This window comes from Bos grunniens, chromosome 24 (assembly GCF_055505025.1).
Source record: "Bos grunniens cultivar Pamir isolate PY7600 chromosome 24, Bosgru_T2T1.0, whole genome shotgun sequence".
In the NCBI taxonomy this organism is placed as follows: Eukaryota; Metazoa; Chordata; class Mammalia; order Artiodactyla; family Bovidae; genus Bos; species Bos grunniens.
Genome location: NC_141188.1, coordinates 60,586,525 through 60,592,803, shown reverse-complemented (window position 1 = coordinate 60,592,803; position 6,279 = coordinate 60,586,525).

The following is a 6,279-nucleotide window of genomic DNA, read 5'->3' as shown; positions in this document are numbered from 1 at the left end:
AAGTGGGGAGCAACCCAAGGTCAATGTTCTCAACCTTGGCTATTTGCCTCCCCTGAGGAACACTGAAAAATAGCAATCTCAGAATCTCTGGGCTTGCCGGCTGGGACCAAGGTGTCAGTCTTTTGTTTTTTAAAGCTCTGCAGGAGTCTCCACTGTGCACGCAGGTTTAAGATTCTTTGTCCTTTTCTGATTAGATGTCAAGGATGGTCAGTTGCTCCAAATGGCTAGAGATGATAGTGCCTGAACCAACCTCTGAAAGGCAGAGAGGAGGCTTAGTGTAATCCTTTCAATGCAGCGTCTAATCAGGGCTTAAGTAGACATAGCCCTGATAAATCATGTGGCTCTGACATAACACCTTTGTCCTCTGAATTGGACACCAGTGAAAGATATTTTTCACCCTATGGGACATCCGTGGGAATCTTTTCCTACCTAGAGTGTGGTTGTGGGACCACGTACCTCAGAGAAAATAAAATTTTTCTAAGGTCTTCTATTTTTGTGGGGAAGGTGCAGGGCATTTTAAGTTACAGAATATGCTGAGCATGGAGCAGCAAAGTGCACGTCTCTGTGAGCGGGCTAATTTGTGAACTCTTGCTGTTATCCTAACGCTAAGCCTAGCTAAATTGCATTCTTCTCACAGGTGAGTCAATGGGGAAAATCAGATCAAAGCTCATAAAACTGTCTGCAACCCAAGAGAAGAACATTTCTCTAAGTGTTCAATAGAACATCAGGCCCTCCAAATAGGATTACTACATGGCAAGGGAAAAAAAAAAAAAGAAACATTTAAAATACCTGTCTGAGAACCCCGTTTGTTTTAGAACATCATGTGTAATGACAAATGGGTTGAGAAGAGTAGGGACCAGTTTATGTTAAGAAAAAATCGGAAAGAATCTAATGGTCCCAGAAGCAATAAAAGGGAAGACATGGTAAACAGGAGATGGAATCATCAACACTATATTTTAATCTCAATTTTTAAAATTGGCACAATTAAAGCAATGCAAATAAGTTAGGTGAAGTTTTTTTTTCTTCTAGGGAAAGAGGATCCGTTTTTTAAGGATCCATTTCTTCATGAATAAAAATAGGAATCGATGTTCTATGTAATGCAGTGATAGTTTGTCCCAGCAAATGTTCTGAAGAGGATGCGCTGTTATCTGTGGTCTGTAAATATTGTACGCAGCGTATCTCCACAGTCACACTCTACAGTGCCGTGCACGGATGCTGGGAGCTTAATGGGCAACGCAATGGTCAGGGTGCTTCTCTCAGTCCCCACCTTCCTGTCTACCCTGTTGGCGGGATAAACGTGCAACAAAATTTGGGTGGGCGGGGCCTGTGGGGCTGCTTAGGGGTGGGGAATACCTAGGGTGTGGGTGGCCTTTTCCCTGTCACTTTGATTTTTCAGTTCCATGGCATGGCACAAGTTCTTTAAAATGCACTGAATGGCTGTTACAACGTTAAATATTAACTTTAGTGATTACTATCAAAGGGATAATTTCCACAAAATTATTACATGAAACAGTATAATTCATGAGATCATTGCCAGGAGTAAGGGCTCTTCGCTCATGAAACAGTCATTCCGTTCTTTAACTTAGAGCCTAAGCTCAGGCTAATTTTTCGCAGGGACAGAGGAGTCGGTAAAGTTTCAACATACCTGCTGCTGTTCGAGCACATGCTTGAACCTCTCAAACGTGTTTGCCTGATTTAAGATCTAGTTTTGTGCATGTACACAATTCACTTTCTACTGGAGGAAAGGGATTTCAGAATATGGAGATGGTAGCCTAATAAAAGCTGTATTATTGTCAGTTAGAGTATATTGCAATAAGACAAATGCATGCGATCAGTGACCTGGTTCTAGTGTTTCCACCACGACTTCTCCCTTTGATAGTTTGACTAGTGTAATATGTGACTAGAAAATAACAACAGTATCTTCCCTGCTGAAAAGATTTTTTGAATCTCTCCAAGCCCTTTCAGCTCTGTGATCACATTGTCATGGTAACTGGGAAGAAATTCTTAAATAATAGTGAATGTTCTGCTCAAAATTCCATATCTAATATGATCACTTTTGTTCAAAAAGGTATGTAGCAGGCAGTTAATTTTGAGATCAACAAGTGAATCACCAGTGTGGTATGAAGTCTGAAAAGAAAATTAATATCTTCACCAAAGAAGCATGTTATCCAAATTCTAAAAATCGTTTGTGTTAAAAAAAAATTCTTCACAGAGCAGATAAACAAGGTCACTGTGACTTCTTTTACACAGAAGCGTTTCATAGCTAAAATTTATTATTCCATTAAACTAAATGCCCGTGAATTGTCTGAGTCACATCTATGTATGACTTCAGTGTGACTGTCCTGTGTGAATCTCAGTGTGGCAGATGGAAGTACGAGTCACATATTTGCTTATAAATTCTCCTTGCACTTACTCATATTATGAAAATTGTGGAGGCCCAGTGTGGACTTAATTTATATATTCCATTCCCTGGATATTCCAACTTGTCTCATACTTCCAATGAACTACTGGGAGATACCCTACAACAAACATAATATGCATAAGACAGAGCACACGTTGATATGTGCTGCCTTTATCAGTCCATATTTCAACTGGCTGGGTACCTACTTGCAAAATAATGAATTGCATCCTTACCTCATACCATATGTAAAAATTAACTCAGTGGATCAGAGACCTGATATTAGAGCTAAAACTCTTAGAAGAAAATATGTAGGAGTGAATCTTTACAACCTTGGATGTGGCAGTGGTTCAGAAGCACAAGAAACGGAAATAAAAACGGACTCCATCAAAATTTAAAACTTGTATGTCCAAAGACACTATCAAGAAATGGAAAATAATTCACAGACTGGGAGAAAATATTTTCAAATCATGTATCTGATAAAGATCTGGTATCTAGACTATACAAAGAACCTGCACAACTCAACAACAGAAACACAGCCTAGTCCAAAAACGGACCAAGGGCTTGAATAGACACTTCCCCAAAGAACATATTCAAGTGGCCGACAAGTACAGGAAAACACACTCAACATCACTCATCACTAGGCGAATTAGAACCACAGTGAGGATGAGGTGGCTGGATTCATTCATCATTAGGCGAATTAGAACCACAGTGAGGATGAGGTGGCTGGATGGCATCGCTGACCCGATGGACGTGAGTCTGAGTGAACTGCGGGAGTTGGTGATGGACAGGGAGGCCTGGCGTGCTGCGATTCATGGGGTTGCAAAGAGTCGGACACGACTGAGCGACTGATCTGATCTGATCTGAGATACCGCTTCATGCCAGTAGGAGAGCTGTAACCAAAAAAGGAAAAGTAAGTGTTGACGAGGATATGGAGAAATTGAAATCTCTGTGCATTAATGGTAGGAATATAAAATAGTGCAGTCACTATGGAAAACGGTTCAGTAGTTCTTCAGAAGGCTAAACAGAGAATTACATAAGACCCAGCAACCCTGCCTCTAGGTAATATTTACCCCCAAAGAATTGAAAACAGGTGTTCAAACAAAAAATTGTGCGTGAACCTAGTAGCAATGGAATATCATTCAGCCATCAGAGGAATGAAATACTGATATATTTTACAACATGGATGAACCTTAAAAACATTATGCTAAGTGAAAGAAGCCAGGCACGAGAGCCCACAGCCATATGAATATTTATATACAATATCCATGAAAGGCAAACCCATAGATATATACAGGACATTGGCAGGTAACGGGTTGGGAGGAGGGGGATTAGTGTTGACTGCTAGTGGGTGTAATTGTTTTTGAGAACATTTTGAAAATGTTCTGGAAATTAGTGGTGGTTGCACATAACATTTTGAAATACACTAAAACCTACTAAATTATATAGTTTAAAATGATTTATGAAATATACAGAATAGGCAAATACATAGAGATAAAATACACGTTGCTTGGTGTCAAGGGGTAGGGGTGGGGGAAAGAAGGAATGGGGAATGGTTGTTTAATGACTCCTTTGCGGCGACTAAAAGGTTCTGGAACCAGGTAGTGGTACAGGATGGAAAATGTACTAAATGCAGGACAATTTGGTACTTTAAGAGGGTTAAAGTGGTAAGTTTTATGTTATGTGAATAAAACTAAAATAAAATTTAAAAGGAAGGGAAGAACTGTTCTAAATAGTAAAGTTGAATACGTTTTTTAAATGACCAAGTTAAAACTCTGAAATTTGAATTGCAGCTTTTAAAAAAATCTTGAATCTTATTTTGTGCAAAATTTGCACATAAATCTCATTTATCCAATTTTTGCTTATTTGAGTTTTTTGGTTAGCTCAGATTTTAAGCAATTATAAAGGATCCGAGATCCATTGGCTGTATATGAAGAAGGAACTAAATCTTTTAATTGCACCCAGGAGGTTCAGATACGATGTTCCACTATGTAAAAATACCCTCTTGCTGAATTATAAATAGTCAAGCTCTCAGCTGCATTTTTTACAACTTTTTAAAATTAAAGTATTGTTGACTTACAATTTTATGTTAAGTTAAACAGCATGGTGATTCACTACTTTTGCAGATTACATTGCATTGTGGGTTATTGTCAGATAATGGGTGTAATTCCCTGTGCTGTACAGTATATTCTAGTTGCTTATCTATTTTATATATAGTAGTTTGTATCTACTAATCAGTTCAGTTCAGTTGCTCAGTTGTGTCTGACTCTTTGGGACCCTGTGGACTGCAGCACGCCAGGCCTCCCTGTCCATCACTAACTCCCAGAGCTTGCTCAAACTCATGTCCATCGAGTTGGTGATTCCATCCAACCACCTCATCCTCTGTTGTCCCCTTCTCCTCCTGCCCTCAGCATCAGGGTCTTTTCAAATGAGTCAGCTCTTCACATCAGGTGGCCAAAGTATTGGAGTTTCAGCTTCAGCATCAGTCCTTCCAATGAATATTCAGGACTGATCTCTTTAGGATGGACTGGTTGGATCTCCTTGCAGTCCAAGGGGCTCTCAGGAGTCTTCTCTGACACCACAGTTCAAAAGCATCAGTTCTTCAGCACCAGCTTTCTTTATGGTCCAACTCTCACATCCATACTTGACCACTGGAAAAACTATAGCTTTGACTAGATGGACCTTTGTTGGCAAAGTAATGTCTCTGCTTTTTAATATGCTGTCTAGGTTGGTCATAGCTTTTCTTCCAAGGAGCAAGCATCTTTGAATTTTATGGCTGCGGTCACCATCTGCAGTGATTTTGGAGCCCCCAAAAATAAAGTCTCTCACTGTTTTCATTGTTTCCCCATCTATTTGCCATGAAGTGATGGGACTGGATGCCATGATCTTCATTTTTTGACTGTTGAGCTTTAAGCCAGCTTTTTCATTCTCCTCTTTTCACTTTCATCAAGAGGCTCTTTAGTTCTTCTTCGCTTTCTGCCATAAGGGTGGTGTCATCTCCACATCTGAGGTTATTGATATTTTCTATTAATCTGTTATTCCCATACCTTTAATTTGTCCCTCCCTGCTTCCCTCTCCCCTTTGGCAGTCCACTGCATGAATTTTCTTGTGAATTTCAGGAGAAGAATTTCAGAAGCTTAGAATTTATTTTGTTTGTTTAGAAGAGTTTTCCTCGGTCTATGTAAGGAACCTGGAACTTTGCCTAACTATTTGTACATAAAAGACTAGAAAGAATGAAGCTATTTCCCATGTTGTTTGAATGATCAAGATGACCTTGGTGCCCTGAATATAATTTGGAAATTATCTTACTTCATTTAACCTTTGATTAGTTTAATAGGGCACATTGTAGAAATACAAAAGTTCCAGAAAGCATCCTATAATAGACATTCTTTCTCCCCGCACTGGCGCTCAGTGGCTCAGTTCTCTTCCTCAGGTTGTTGGGAATCCCCGGAGATTTCAGTGCACATCTGAGCAAATAAGTTACCTTTTACGTTAATAGTATACATTATGTAGCACTTATGCACTTGAGAAACTTTTATTACATACTTCTACAGATTGTTACATACCTGATTTTATTGGCTTGCCTCACCAAAAAAGGCAGGGGTGGGGGGCTTGGGGCGGGTGGGGTGGTCGGGGAGGGTGGGTGGACAACATTGTATTTGATTATTTAAATTTCAGCTCACTTGAATTGATTTCAAATGTGGCTTCTGCCTCGGAATTGCCCAAGATGAATAACACTGCCCTATCCCGGTAAAGTTATCTGACATTTTGGGTACCTTTTGTTCTCAGACTAGCTGTTTGAGTTTCTGAATAATTTAGTGACAATTTATGACAGCGGTTTCCTCTAACTCATGTTGATTATATAGTCTTTGCATAAAGAT